Here is a 16,823-nt window from a genome sequence, read left to right on the forward strand (position 1 = left end):
AAAGTTTCTTGGCTAGAGCAAGCATGTATAGTATAGTATAGTATAGTATAGTATAGTATAGTATAGTATAGTATAGTATAGTATAGTATATAGTATAGTATAGTATATAGTATAGTATAGTATAGTATAGTATAGTATAGTATAGCATAGTATAGCAACAGGTGGGTAAGAGAGAGGGTAAAAGCCTAGCCAAGGATGGTCCAGCTAGGTGCCCTCCAGCGCTGCTGTGATCCAGATTTGCCCGACCTGGTGCAAGCTGCGCTAACTTTTTTTTAAACATGTATTGCGATAGCCGGCTCTAATGTAGCTCACCTTACCACATATTCGCAGCTACTATACAACAGTAGAGCGCAGTATATTGCTGTCACACACTGGTGTGATTAGGTTAAAATATTATTCTTGTCACGGACACGTCAACTGCCTTACAACTGACTGGGAGGTTACATAACGCCCGCCTTAAATGGCGGCTACTTGTCCCACAACGTCCATTACCCTTCCTGTCATCTGCGACAACCACGTCTGCTTTGACGTCATATGCCGCGTTATAAAAAAGGTATGGCGGCGTCACTTCGGATACGCAACGTGTCCGCATTAATGAACTCCGATAGCGCACCCTGTACCAACCGCCTGTGAAGCGGGACCAGACCCGCAGAGAAACCTCACGCGTGGCATGTAGTTCGTTGACCCAGTGCTCTCGGAGTCGAGATCGTGCGTGCCGAAAAGACGCTCTCTGTTCTCGGTGCCACATTCACCCCCGCGGCATGAAATTCGCCCTCCCAACAAGCGGGGGCGCCAGCGTGCGCGCCGTTCGTGACCAAAGGCAGGGTATTGGCGCTGGTGGACTCTTATTAGGAAACGCGAATGAATCACGATTCGAGCGCAAAGGGCACTTATCTCGCATGCGGTCCTTTTTTGTCGTGGCCGTAAGAATAGTTGATACTGCGCAGCTGACGCGAGGAGTCGAGTGTGGCCGATGACGTCACATCGCCACCTCCATACCGAACTGTGATCAGCTGCATGTGCTACGTGCAGCCTACCGGCGGAAAAAGGTAGACGTTGATCACCTGTTGCGCAATAATGGCCAACAGACATTTATTATTTCGCATTAGAACGGGCGAATGGCGGCTTCATTCCGGTGGATGGAAGGTACAGAAATGTTCCTTCGTACGAAAGAATGAAAGACAAAATTGTTTGTCAGAGAATGCCCCGGAAAGCCGCGAAAGCGCCTTGGCAGGCCCCAGGTGATCGTCACATGCCAACAAAGGTGCCATTTGCACATATCAACCAGTTTATATCCAAGACATAATATTCATGCAACTCATTTGAATTTAAGTCATAATCATTAAACTACAGCTAAAAATAACAAAAAAAATCAGCCAGCTGCGCTTCGCGGACACTCATGATGAAACAACGAAGCGGGCTTTGCTATTCAGCCGTAGTTTTAGTAACATTCAATGTAAGCTTCATCTCTAATAACCAGTGTTCAATTAGCTTTAGTGTTTGGTTCTCATAATCTGCTACATATGCACCTGAACGACCAGAGCGAAACTACCGGGGTCGCCAACGTAAACTGTACATTTTGCACAGCATCCATATTGCCAACGTCGTAACATTTGCTGCACTTGTAGTATCCTTTAAAGGTGGGCATGAATGGTCCACTGGTAACTAGGGTTGGGGTAGGTAGTAGTCACAAGAAACAACGACTTACAATTAAAAATACACTGCCAAATACACTATTCTAAGCATTCAAGCTCTGTCCGCCGCGGTGGTGGGGCGGCTACGGTGCTCGGCTGCTGACCCGAAGGTCGCGGGCTCGATCCCGGCCGCGGCGGTCGCATTTCGATGGAGGCGAAATGGTAGAGGCCTGTGTAGGTGCGATGTCAGTTTCTGTTAAACACCATGACATGGTCGAAATTTCCGGAGCCCTCCACTACGGCGTCCCTCATAATCATATCCTGGCTTTGGGACATTAAAACCCAGGTATTATTATCAATCAAGCTGCGGTGTTTCACGTGTCGAACAGTTATGAGGAATGCCATAGCGGGTGTCTTCACGACGTAGTGTTATTTAGCGTGCATATACATCTGAGTACGCGGGTGTTCCTTCCTTTCGCCCTCACCGAAATGCGACCGCAGTGAGTAGCAATCGCACCCGTGTCCTATAGCTTAGCAGCGGAACTCCACAGCCGCGAGGCAATCTTGGCGCAGCGAATGTGTCATGTCGAATTCTTACTATAGGCCCTGTTCACACTAGATGTCGAAACAGGCGGAAGCGTCAAAACTCGCTAAAGGTCCACTCGCGTCCCTGTCTGAGCGGGCAGGCAACCAAGCGGCGAGCCCAATCGGTCTGAGACCGATTGTTTGCAAGCGAAGCTTGTATTGCCTCACAAGTGTCCTTGGCGTTGTGGGAGTCACTGCACGGAAACCCGGCGCCCGCAAGCGCGAAAAGTGCTGCCCTCGAAGGTGCGCACGGCTGACACGCTAATGTGTGTGCGCCGTTTTGCGATAACTGATTCTATCTTGATCGAGGGCTTCTCGGCGATCAGCCGCTTCTGATACGGCAATCTGATCTTTCATCGAGGCTATCGAGGTGACTTGTCATTCCACGTCGCCAAATCTCACTGTTACCTGGATTTGAACGCGTGACCGTCGTTGTTCCCTGGAGTAATTGAAGTGTTCCACTGCTAAGCACGTGGATGATGGTCTTATTCCCAGCATGGAGGTAGGAAACAGCTAGGAAGGAAAATTGCGCAATGCGATAGAAAGAAACAAGAAAAAGTAGTACGTCAGGCACGCACACGTCAAACTTCGCTTTCGTGTAGGGCAGGGGCTCCAGTTTTTCCTGTTTTTCTTTTTTTTTTTTCGCTACAGCGATAGCAGAACACCTTTACGCGTCCAAATCGCTTCTCTAATACTGTATTCAAGGTTACGAGAGCAGGAGGTATGTAATTAACACTGTCAATAACTAATTTAACGCAGCGTGTGCTAATACACCTGCGTTACTGATAAACGCCTCCTCAGTTAGTGCTTTTTGTTTCGTTGATTGTTTTTTTTAACTGCCGAGGTACTGTTTCGTCTATCACTCAGAGCTATCCCCGCATAATTCAGTATGATGAAACACCGTTGCTGCATGTGCTGTCGCAAACACCTTATTAATGGGCGGGCGTATTGTAGCTATAGAGGACCTGTAGGGTAAAGGAAAAGTTGGTGAGTTTTTATTTCGTGAAATACCGTCAACCCATACTGACTGATGCTTTTTGAGAGGTTCGCTTCCCTCCTTGCCTATACTGGTAAAGCAGCAGTTCTCACGCTGCTATCCTGTATCAAAACATGCTCTAAGCATTTTGCGCCATAAGCCTGATTTCGTAAGCAGCTGCTTCTTCAACTCAGTGGTAGTTCAAAGGACACGCAAATCTAGCGTTCACAAGCACCCGACTCACTGCCGTTTACAAAATTTTGTTAGCAAGTTGTGAAAACGGCCGACCGTTTATTGTTTCCGTAGAAGCGCATGTCAACGAGGCCACTGCTCGCAGTACTGGCAGAGACATCGAACAGCGCGGAGGCCTTCTGGAATTTCAGTCAGCGCGGGGAAGTTCAGGAGAAGGAAAGTGCACCGAGGGTGCCACATACCAAAATTAGTACGACATCGCGACCCCAGAAAAGACGCCACCTCGTTTCGAACGTCCACCGAGTACAGTTTTAGCGTCTTTTTCTTCGAGAAAAAAACTAGACTCCGCAAACCGCCTCGGGACAAGCTGAAGGGTAGCACGTATCCAGAGCGATTGGGCCCCCGATCCGGATTTTATAATCCGCGCGAATTACATAAAGCTCCGTATCTCGCGGCTTTTAAAAGAACAAGAAAAAAAAAAGGACAGCGCGAACGGTACTCCGACTTCTTCGAGGTTCGGCTTTCTGGAAGCAATCGAATAGGAGACGAAAAAAAGAAGAGGATGAAGAAAAGAGGCGAATGCCGGCCCGTATGGTACCTGACGTAGCTCGGCACCCCCCATTAGAGAAGTAGGCAACCTATCGGGAGCACAACGTCTCGAACCTAGCAGAGCAGTGATCTAGGCGCGCCGAAGACGGAACCGCCGCTCCACTATGGTATATAGGGCTACGAAAGGCGAGAGTGGGATTTATATATTTTTCCTCTTCGCGGTGAGCTCGATCTTATCCGACGCGAGGAATGATGCTGTTGTTTCGCGAGGATGTCTTCCATGTTCAAGTGTGACGTAACCATGTCTGGGGGATATTCATTGAGTTTTGGGAATGCGACAACATGGTTCCCATCTAATCGGCAGCCGTATGCTTTTCCAAGATATATATAATACGCAATAAGCTCGCGCATTATTCATGGTGCGATCGGAAATATTTCGGAGAGGCCTCCGTCCTGCTGTGGAGCAAAAACAGGAGGAGGATGACGTGTGAGAAGGTGTGTTCAAAGTAGTTATAATACATGCGTCTGTACTGAAACACCGTGATATATGGGAGCGCACTCTAATGAAAAAATTGCAGCATATCCACGGGTGAATGATGAAGAGCTTGGGCGAAGCTCCTGAAGCAATCATGGTTACACCGTGAAGTGTTCAGTGGTTCCGCCCAGCAGTAATCAAAGCGATGCGCCGCTTTGATTACTGCTGCGCTCGCTTGGCGGCAGCCCCTCGAGCTCGCACCTCGGGATCCTGCCGACGAGCACGAGACGCAGCGGCCTTCCGCACCCGGCGCTCCTCGTCGTCCATGGTTCGCCAAGCAGCACGATCCGGCAAGCGCACTCCTCCACGTACGGCGACGATCAAGAATAATGAGAGATAACGGGCGCAGCAGACAATCTGAGAGCAGCGGCACCTATAACGCCATCTAGCGTGCATTCACTCAACCACCATATTGCACACGGATGGATGGATGGATGCTATGAGCGTCCCATTATTAACGGGGTGGTGACATGTCTGCCACCAGGCTCAAAGAGAGAAAAAAAAGAAAAAAAAACCTTCCTTGTTTCATGTTGGCCTAATACCTTATCTACATTGATTAAATCCATGTTATTATACCAAAAAATATAAATTTACGGTCCATCTCTCTGCCTCTTAAGGCAGAATGACCTTATTTTTCCCGATTTATTTATTTTTGTACTTTATCTCTACTTTTCTGCCACCAATACTCTAACCATCTCTTACTTATTTCTATCGCTGACGTGTTCAGCTTTCCATTGTTGTCCCTAAAACCCAAGGCTTCATGTAGACTCGTGCCCACACGTATACCTGGGTGAATATCGCCACATTCAATCAGTACATGTTCCACCGTTTCCTTAGTTCCCTCGCAGCTAGTACATTGTTCTTCTTCGTTACTGAATCTCGCTTTATAACTACGCGTTCTAAGGCAGCCCGACCTTGCTTCAAACAGTAAAGCGCTTCCCCTTGAATTATCATAAAACCTTTCCCTCCTTATTTCGTTTTTTCCCTTTCGGTAGTTACTCAGAGCCGGCTTCTTTTCCATCGCTGTCATCCAATAAGTCCTCTCCGCCTCTCTGACCTTCCGCTTAATGCTCCTTGTTGCCATATCGCCCGCACTGCCAGCCGTATATTTACTGGTGAGCCTCCTAGTTCTTTTTCTCCACTGCGTGTCAACGCTTTTTTCTATACAAATACCTGAAAACCTTCTCTGCCCATCTACCCTTCTTCATTTTCGTCAGCCTCTCTTCGAATCTCTATGGGACAGCACCATCTAGTATATCGTCACCCAACTGCAGTTTGCATGCATCTCTATGGGACAGCGCCATCTATTGAATGATACGGAAGACGCGACGTCGGGGGAACGCCGGATGGAGCGACGACCGATCAGGTGATGCTATAAGGAGCTTCGCCCTTAAAACAGAAAAGCTGTTTTCGGTTCTTTTAAGCAAGTGTTTGTTGGCGCTGGGTGAGTCTTTTCTTTCGTCGTTGTATTGTTCGTTGCGCAATAATAATCACCTAACGAATTACCAACTTGCTCAGAATGCTGCTCTTTTGTTTGCGAACTCTCCCGGCTGAATGTGACTGGTGCTATTTGCCGCTGCTCTTATTTTGCCTTACCGCCCACACACCGAAAAAAAAAAATTACGTGCCTGACGCTGGAATGGGACGTTGCTCTCCCTCCGCGATAGGAGAACAGTCTAAACATCCGGCCACAATCCCAAGCGTACTTGCCTAGTTTTACTGCAAAAGAGGTCTTCGATGCGACTGGCGTATGCATCACGTCGCCGACAGCACGTGCGCGCGCGCTGGTTTCAGAGGAATGAAACGGGCAGATGCACAGTATACTTTACAGCTATCTTTTGCGGCCTATTTCTCTATGCATACACCTCTCCTCACCATTCTTTCTTCGAGAGACAACGTTGCCTTAGGCGTCAGACATCACGGCGCCGATGTCTCCTCGCAGTGTGCATTCACGTAAGCTCCTGTTTAGATTCCGGCATACCTTGTCGGCATTGGCGCAAGTAGGGGCGGTCCGTGGAATCAACCCCCTCCCCCCCCCCACCCTCCCACCGTAAAAAAAAAAAACACATATCCAATTATGTATGTGTATATATACACGCGCACATACCAACACATGCACGAGCATACATAAAAGTTGAACGTCCCCCGAAAAAGAAATTTGGTTGCGCCCCTGCTTCACGGGCTGGTGCATAAGCGTGCATCTTGTGCGGCGTTAAAGGGCTCCTAAACCACTCCGAGCTCAAAGACGAGAGGATGGTTTCTTCCTCGCCTTCACTACCCTACCCACAGGCGCCTTCTTCTCCTAGCAACTTATTTCTTCATAAAACACGTGGTCAACGTAAGCGCTTATCGGCACATGACAAGCCTATCAGTATTTCGCACTTTTCATCTCTACGCATGTTATATCCGCTGGCACCGTCGAAAACGCACAAAACGAAGTGAAATCTACTGATTGCGCACGATAGACATGCGAGACAAGGCCGAACGGGCGTGCGATTGCATGACAAAGCAGGGTAGGATACAATTCACAACTGACATCCGCCGTATATGGACCATTCGAGAGCTAATTTCCTCCTGATGACACGTGAACATACTGCTGGCGTCACGAATAGACCTTGCTCAAGCACACGAGCGCCACCAACGGGAACGCAAGCGCTCATAGGAGAAGTATGTACGCTACAGAAGTCCCCGCCACGAGCGCGTGGGCCGCACGCTTTATCGTTCCGCCTGCGCCGTGCTATAGCTCTGTTCAGATCAAGTGAATTCGATCAAGTGACAATTTGACATATTACTGAGTAATTCAGTCATGAACTTTTTTTGTGTTCAGCTACGACGACCTCTCTACTACTTCCACCTGTCTATAGTGTTCCCGCGTGCCACTGGTGAACCAGCTGAGCGGTTCCAAAGCGTCATTGCCTTTTTATTTCTTTTTGTTTTTGGAGTAAGCCCTACAGCATAAATTAAACAAACCGGTACAACTCGGTTCCCTAGACGAATTCCCTGTATCGCCAATGCAATTCGTGGATACATTTGGAATCATCGTCCACCGACACTGTTGACGAGCACAAAGTGAGGCTCTGAGATTTAAGAACTACGCGAGACAGTATACAGTCGGTGTTCAGTAAAATAAAGTGTGCATGATTGGACAACGTGCGCGTCGCTCGCACTGCAGGTAGCAGAAAATAGTCTTCTATCACCATTCACTGACACTAACTGCAGATGTCACAAATGCCCGTTGTGTTTTCGCGTGTTGGCTCACATGTGTCCACACTGTAGATATGTATAGTCGTACTCGTGAGCAATAGGACATTACCTTATAAAGGTCATAGCGGCTAAATGCAGTTTGCAAGCGCAGGAGTGTTCGTGACACTAAATGCGCAAGCGGAAAACTATGTCTGGCAATTCGACACATCCCGTTCATTTCATTACGTGCACTACAAGTGATCGTCGAATAAACATGAATTCCCTGTTCTTGTTCATATTGGAGTACGTATTGACGGTATCGGCACGCTATAATATGCACGCTGCTTAACTGCTACATTCGATACACATCCGCACGGCAACATCTACACTGCACTGCGTTAATCCTTTTACATCTCATGCGTAGAGATACATACAGATGCGTTCGAATATGTGCAGTACTTGCGATGTAAGAATGGTGAAGAAGCGGCGGCGTGTTCTCGTTTTGTGCTCCCACAGCTCCCACGGCGCCAACGAACAGCAGGCGACCGAACCGCAGGCTCGCTCGGCGTATACACTTTTCCCACAGTGCTCTGCTCGCCCGCTGCCGGGGCCCTTTGATATTGCTTGTAAAAGGTCTATTGTGACGAAAAGGCGGGATGGGCCAGGAGAGAATAATGCGCTAGTTGTTTTCAGAGGTTTAGGAGCCCTGTAATGTTGTGACATATGGGATGCGTAAAGATAGCATGTATTTGCACGTCAAATAGGACGAAATAAACACATATGTGCTTTCAAGTTCGACATGCGATATTAAACTGCACCATACTCGCAGTACTGAATCGACCGATTCATAACAAATTCATAGCACATGTTTTCTGACATGCGCGGCGGATGCGCAGTTTTCTTTTTTTTTTCTTACTGTGCTGACCAATTATGACGCAGAAATTTGGCTGTCTCGATATCTTCCCGCTGGAACATCTGGTTGACGCACACACAACAGCAAACATATTTACATCAGTTAAAGCAGAACTTAAACTAGAAAAGTAGAAGTTAAATTAGCGCAAACGCTCCACCAATACAACACTGCAGTACCTGCATGGCACGTGCATTCACGAAGCTTTTTAGCGAGCCGCGGTAAAGTCAACAGCAGAATACATAAAATTTTGCCGTTTTTTACTGTTGAAATTAGGCCTCAGAAGCACCTTTGGGAAGTCTGCGTAAGCAACCTTGGGGTTTCGTTGTAGGCATAGAAACATAAGTCGGGACTGCTATAAAAAGTTTCCTTATAGGTATCGTTATAGATTTATTTTCGAGGGCAGCGCGGCCCTTCTAAAGAGAAAATTGTGTACGCGACAAAACACTATGTATGCACTTTTCGATGCATGTGAGCTAAGCATGCAGCTATCTTGGGGTCGATGGGAGCTACCTGTCTGCGGCGCATAAAATGTAGAACAAGTATCGTGGTTCTTTATTTTTTTTCTGACACGAGCACAGAGTGAAGCTCGTTTTTCTCTTCCTAACACTTCCGGTCGAGCACTTACTTCCGGTTTTTTCAGTATTCAGAAAAATTCTCGTAAAAAATAAAAGTGGAACGAAATCGATTGCTCTGGTTCAAGTTACACATTATATCGTAGCACGAGCATTTTTAGGGTCAGGGCCAATCAGCTATCAGGATAATTAATTAAAATTACACGAATCATTTAATTGAACATAGCAGACGGCTTTCTTGTGAGCAGCTGGGATCGTTGCGCCACCTGGCGGAGCAGTTCTCAACCCCGCGCTCCTTTTGACGTGGCCTCTGAGAACCGATTTGGCAGCGCGCGAAAAACGAGGTTAGCGCAAGATACGCCAGGGCACACAAACGCCGACGTGCGACGCCCTGATAGTAATATTATTTTCATTTTAAAAGAGCACATAAATGTGGCGTTATTTTTTCTAAAATGGCCAAGTCCACTTTAACTGAAACTGAGAAACACGCAGTTTCTTGCTACTGATGATACGGTCGGGCCTGCCCAAACATTTTTTTGCCTGTGTGCTCATGTCACCAAATTGCCTCATATCTGTATTGCGGCTAAAATCTATACAGCTTACTATCGTCGGTATTCACGAGTAAAATTTGATTGTGGCTCTTATAGATTGGAACGTTTTGTTTGGGCTTGATTCAGCTCGTAAGAGATGTAAATCACTGCGAATGAGCGATATAGCAATATTTCGCGATAAAATTAGCACCATCCTTGCGCTTCCGTCCGTGCCGTCCTTTTGTTGAATCGATGTAATAGCGATGACTAGACTTGTAGAGCGAGTGGTCCTTCCTGGCAAATGACGCACCATTCTGGACTGTCGCCAGCGTGTTCTCGTTCTTGGCATCTAAAGAAGGCGAAAAAAAGAATGCTTCAGCTTTTCTTATTCTTCTTAGCTCGTTTGATGACGCGCCGTTTCGGATCACTTCTTCTTCTCCAAGGAATAGATCGGTGCCCCATATCTTCAATTCAGTTGTCTTGTATTTCAAATATACCATATTGGAAAGAAAGAAGGACACGTCACTGTAGCGCTAAACTCGAAAAGAAGCACTAAAAGGGAGAAAGAAGTGGAAAGGTCGGCCTCTTACACTTTGCAATCGAGTTTTGCCCTACAACATGATGTCCTTCAGTAAGTGCCAACTCGCCCAAGAGAAACTAATTGTGGAACGAAATCACGACAGGAATGCAACTAGGACACAAATGAAGCACATTGTACATGGCCATGTTGGTTCCTTTGGTCACGATTGTTGCCGCAGCCCTGGTTTAATTTATTGTATTTATTTTTGTTTATTTACAATACTGCCAGTCTCATGTCGAGACCATAGCAGGTCGGCGTATCGTTGTACATAAATGCAAATTTGAAACAACGGGCAAAAGAACTGTAATACAGCAATCAAATGGGACAAATTGAAATAAACGGAAACTGGACTCTTCAACACTGAAATATGAATCAAATATGCAATAGAATTTTACAACAAACTAACATATGCAACAGAAAAGATACAAAAAACAAAAAAAAAAACGTTTAGCTCAGAAAAGTTGAATTTTCAACACGCCTCGTTAACCTGGCCTAGTTTCATTCAAATATATGCAGGATTTAGTTCCTTTTTTATTCGTAACTGACTTTTTGAGATTACTTTGCAATGAGGAATCGCCCCATTTTGGCTACAATTGTTTTAAAATGGAAAGATATTTAGCCACGCTTTACGCGGCCATGAAATTTAGCCCAGTGTCGGTTTCTGAGTTTGGCTCTTTCAGAAACAAAAAACGCCACAAATATTATCATGTCACTAGGAAGTGCGATAAAACAAATCCAACCAGTTCCATGCCGCGAAGGCCGTCGGACAGCCGCGGTTTATCGCCTCTTTAGTCAGGCGCATTACACCTTCCTCCCATGTTTCGGCATAACTTTCGCTAAGCATTTATATATCCCCTAGCTGTCTCGTGATAAGCGGCTCTCCTCTTCAGCTCTTGTTGGCATCGGCGAAACGACCGTCAGCGTCGTGGCCGCCGTCGAGTCGTCGCAAGTGCTCGGCGTCTCGGGCGCCTCACGGCCGCTCAACGAACATGACAACTTCAGAGCGAGAATCGCTCCCACAGACGCGCGCGTGATTCGCTGCGACATGAGAGGGCCATGTGGTAGCCCCTCTCGCATTCAAATATTTTCCCACAAATTCATGTTGTGCAAGCGTGGGTGTACAGCCGAGTGGTTATGATACTTCGAACCTGGAGGACCCGGCTTCAAACTCCGCCTCGCCAAGAAAATTAGTTGTCACAGCGGCACTGTTTAAGCTCGGAGTAAGACCGGTGTCGTACAAAAACTCGGTGGGTATGCACCACAGAAAGCGGGCATTGGCCAAGCAGCTCCTAGTATAGCATAGCCATGCATGGTATAGCATAGCAAGTGGGTGGGAAAGGGAAGGGAGGGTGAGAAGGAAGAAAATGAGGGGGGCAGAGGGTAAGTCATGTCATAGCCTTGTATAGTACAGTCTATGCGCCTCAGACAGTGGGTATGTGCCAAACAGCTCCTAGCATAGCATAGTCATGCATAGAGTAATATAGCAAGGGGGTCGGAAAGGGAAGTGGGGGTGAGGAGTAGGGAAAGAAATAGAAAAAGAACAGGAGGTGAGAGGGTTAACCACAGCTTAACCATGTACAGTATAGCATAGCAAGGGGTGGGGAAGAGAAACCTGGGTGAGGAGGAGTGATGTGAGCGTTAGGCGGAGGCAAAGGAGGACAGAGGGCAACATAGAAAGTGATAAAGAAAGAAATATGAAAGAAAGATGAAGATGTAGAAAGAGATGCAGAAAGATAAAAGGATCAAAGAAAGAAGAAAATGAAGGGAGAACTCAATCTGCGTTTGCTAGGTGATGGCACTTGCTTGCTTGCAAACTCCGCTGTTTAGTCAGGTCTCACAGGTGTTGAACTGGCCTTTTCTCTTTAGTTATTCATTTTTCACTGACCCCTTTAAGTGCACTTCCTCTCCTCGGTCGATCACGTGACCTTCTTATCCTTCACCCTCTCACGAGGTTCCTCCTTTCCCCCGGTCACGCGACCTGATTTAGCGAACGCTGACTACAACGACACAGGGTCCGCAAAACAGCTTCGCTCTTGAAAGGTTGACATGTTGTTCGGCGAAGTCTAACAACATAGCACTGCCAGTTCTGGGGCCGCGGTTCTTACTGTAAACCGGTAATACCCTGTGAAGTAGGCAAGCTGTAACTCTCTGAGCAGGGGCGTAGCCAGAAATTTTTTTCGGGGGGGGTTCAACCATACTTTATGTATGTTCGTGCGTGCGTTTGTATGTGTGCGTGCCTATATACGCAAGCCAAATTGAGAAATTTCGGGGGGGTTTGAACCCCCCCAACCCCCCCCCCCCCCCTTGGCTACGCCCCTGTCTCTGAGGTAACGCAGTACGCAGGGTTGGTAATGAGGCTTCCTTCTCCGCAGAGTTACGAGGCATCTCAGTTTCTCATATCTTATGTTAAACAGTGAACCAATTTGAAATATTTTTACTGTCGAACGCTACCTCGATGGCTCCTCCAAACTTCCAGTGTCACAAGTTCCCACTTTTGCTGTCAAATCCATTGCCCAATGTCAAAACTTGCAATGTGTGATAGCACAAAAGGCAATACGTACCTCGTCATGTGAGGGACGACATGGATGCACGATGACAAAAACGTGCAGGAGCCAATATTCCCAATATGATTTCGAATGTGTGTGCAACTCCAGAAAATTGGCGAATAACTCCAGAATTTGGCGATTATACTCTAATGTAAAAGCAAGATACTCCGGAAAGTATAGGGGATGTTTTTAGTAGTAAATGTAAGGTAAATGTGAAGAACGAAAAGTGGACGAAAAGATAGCTTGCCGCGGGCAGGGACCGAACCTGCGACCTTCGAATAACGCGTCCGATGCTCTACCAACTGAGCTACCGCGGCGGCCATCCCCCCGTCCACTTTGTAGGGTGTATATGTACATTTAAACGTGGGAGCGTCAGTCAGCGCCGCCAGTAGCCATGACGGCGAGTGTGGAACACTCTTTTTCTGCCTGTTGGCGTCACGTAGCACGTGAACTTATTACGAGCTGGCAGCTGACCAATAATCCCTCGCATACTACTTGAAAGCATCAAGTCTGCCAGAACTAGACCCTCGCTATGAATGAAGGAAAGTGTTAATTTTAAGGGCTCGTTTTCTTTGTTGTCTGTTATTGTCTGTTTGTGCTCATTAATATTGTGTATAACAAACCTTTCGAACCTCAATCCTGAGGGGACACGAGCCTAACATGCTTAACTCATACCGAAGCACCCACATTGTTTCTGTCTTTACCACGCGTGGGGCCCCAACTTTAAAACAGGGCCTTAATCGTCACCAAAACTTGAGTGCACGTTATCGCAGGCGCTCCCTCGCTGCGGGGCGCTGGTTCCTTATGGTTTTAGGCGGGCGTTTCGAAGTGACGCTAAAGGTGGTCACAATTAGTGACACTTGCATTAATTATTCAGCATCTTAGAGCATTTACGATTCAATTTCGCGATTACCAGACTTGAGGCTGGAAATTACAGTACAAAAGTCACAAACAAAAATTTCGCTGTCAGGGCCCATTTAACTGTTGTCAGAGTAACACAGACTTGAAACGTGGATGTCTCAATGAATATTATATTTGATATTAAAAACAAAATTGTAACTTTGTTCAAAATTGTTCATCAGTATATTGACCAGACTATGATGAATCATTCAATTTATTCCCGCAATCAGAGGTACTAGAAAATGCGCGAACATTAAACAGTATTTTGTATATTGAGTAAATATTTAGTACCCCTTCAACACATTCTCACGGACATACTCGAGCAGTTGTGTTTTAATTTTCTTTATGAGAGAGTGCGAACTGTTTTCCTTTATTATTGAGGCACACCGATTTCTGAGCGTGCTTGTTCACGTAATGATCACCTATGAAAATCTCTTTTTTTATCACATGACAGTAATATTCGAGATTATTCGAATTAATATTCGAGTATAACAGAGAAAACGAGCCCCAAAATTAACACTTCTTTCCTTCAGTAATATTCGAGGTTCTTCATTTACCGTAATATCTGGAGTGATCGATCATCCCCGAGTCATCGCGCCCACCTCCCCATTAGGCAAAAAAAAGAATATCGATTATGTCGATACCACCGAGTCATATCGTACCCAGAGAGAACCTAAGTCGCTGGCCTCGGAATTTGTGCAAAATTTGCGCAAATACCACGACCGCAAGACAAAAAAAAAAGAAAAGCAATGTAGGAGACAAGAACGACCTCCACGCATCTAGGTATTTGCAGTTGTATTCAAAAGGCGATGCTTTCTTTCGAAAGGGGTCTATTTAAGCTGCAGTTGACTTAAGCTGAAGTTAAGGACTTCACGGCCAATGAAACGAAGTTTTAGGAGCCTTGCGAGGAACATCCCGTAATAAAAGTTACCATGCCCCTTGTCAAGCCACGGCATATGAAAAACAAAAAGTAAAATAAGAAAATGCGAAATTTCTGGTTTTTCTTGCTTTTTTCTGGTACTCGATACATAGTCCACCTAACTTTTTTTATGAAATTCAGGTGGCGGGAGTGGGCGTTGACTCGAGATATGATAACGCCTCCATTAGTCCGTAAATTGCTGCAGCGAGATCGCTCACACAACTGGATAGCCTACTTGCAACGAGACTACGCGCAGCCGAGCAGCACTGTTGTAGCGCCATCTGTAGACAGCGAATGAAGTCGAACATGGCAAATAACAGCCTCGAAGATTCAAAACGCCCGTACTCGCTGCTTTTCACGCTATGTGGCGTTATGGTAGCTTAAAACGCGAGGTGTAACCTTTCTTCAAATTTCAAACTTCCAACTTCTTTAAGATAAGTTAGATAACTGCTTACACAGTTACCTTATGTGCATATTACACGGGAGGTCCACCGGACAGTTCTGTTCGGCACCTCCTAACCTATTGCACAAACTGAGTGCTTGTTTCTTTCGATATACAACAAATTCAAACTTTACATTGAAATTCGGTCACACAATACTCGTGTCCCCCCCTTCCCCCTTTTTTTCCTGTTCATTGCCGCTTGGCCTTCATATGTATTGCCCAAGTTGCTTTGACCTTGGGGCTTCACTATTGACTGACTGACTGACTGACTGACTGACTGACTGACTGACTGACTGACTGACTGACTGACTGACTGACTGAATGAATGAATGAATGAATGAATGAATGAATGAATGAATGAATGAATGAATGAATGTCGGTGCCACAATACGATGCACAGAGATAGAAAACCCCGGAGTGAGCGCTGACTGCCAACTGAAAGCCGTATTGCCAAAAACCCAAGCATTATGGTGCCACTTCTCCCACAGCGTTCGCACGAAGTACCGGTGCAATGATAGAAGGATATAATCACGTATTGTATTACGCGGTTTTCCTTACTATGCAAGGCATTCGAGAGCTGTGCGGCGCATACTTATGAGAGTTTGCTGATATGGGCTGCTTCAACACTTTCCCGTTGCGTTTTCCCCTGTGACTGCACAGAATGGTAGTGTTGAAAGACTGCAGGGCTACGGCCGCCATGGCCACAAATTTAACATCATCATCATCATCATCATCACCCTGTCTACGCCCACTGCAGGGCAAAGGCCTCTCCCATGTTCCGCCAATCAACCCGGTCCTGTGCTTGTTGCTGCCACGTTATACACGCAAACTTCCTAATCTCATCTGCCCACCTAACTTCTTGTCTCTCCCTCGCGCGTTTGCCTTTTCTTGAAATCCAGCCTGCTACTCCTAATGACCAGCGGTTATCTTGCCTACGTGCTACATGACCTGTCCACGTCCATTTCTTCTTGATTTCGACTCAGATGTCCTTAATACTCATTTGTTCCCCGACCCACTTCTTGTCCCTTAAAGTTAAACCTATTATTTTCCGTTCCATTGCTCGTTGCGTCGTCCTCAATCTAAGTTGAACCCTCTCTGTAAGCCTGCAGGTTTCTGCTCCGTAGGTAAGTACCGGTAAGATGCACACGACTTGAACACGCGTCCTCAAACTTTGCAGTGCTGCACGCTGGCTAAAATGCGTTCACGGGCTAGTTGGTTAGCATCCGTGATAGTGTTAGAGTGACTCGACAGGGACGTAGAAAGAAAACAGCGGTGTGTGTGTGTGTGTTTTTTCTACGCCCCTGTCAAGCCGCGCTTACTCACTCTATCATGGCTACACGTTGGACACTTGACTAGCATGGCGAGCGTGACAATTTTAGGAATAGCTAATCTGCGCACCAGTCTGTCAGAATACCAATGCATCAAGGTGGCCATTTTGACCTGGCTGAATATTATTTCCTTGAAGGAAACCCGTTCTTGTAAGGAAAGTGAACAACATTGGGGCGACGCGAGTGCGTCCTATCCCATCTCCTTCATTTCAGTCAACTGTCAACTTTAAGCGCACTGAAAAGAAATTGCCTGATGAATGCACTGTAGGAAAGACCCAATAGCTCACTGGTCGTTTCAAGCTATAAGTGACTGCAGCTCACTCTACAGCCACCTCTACGGTTTTGGATCTGGCTCTAAGCTCCGTGAAAATTGAAACGCATTTTCTTGGAAACCACGCGACAAAAGGGGCCGGTTAAGCTCTTACAATGTTGTCACTGC

This window comes from Rhipicephalus sanguineus, chromosome 6 (assembly GCF_013339695.2).
Source record: "Rhipicephalus sanguineus isolate Rsan-2018 chromosome 6, BIME_Rsan_1.4, whole genome shotgun sequence".
Classification (NCBI taxonomy): Eukaryota; Metazoa; Arthropoda; class Arachnida; order Ixodida; family Ixodidae; genus Rhipicephalus; species Rhipicephalus sanguineus.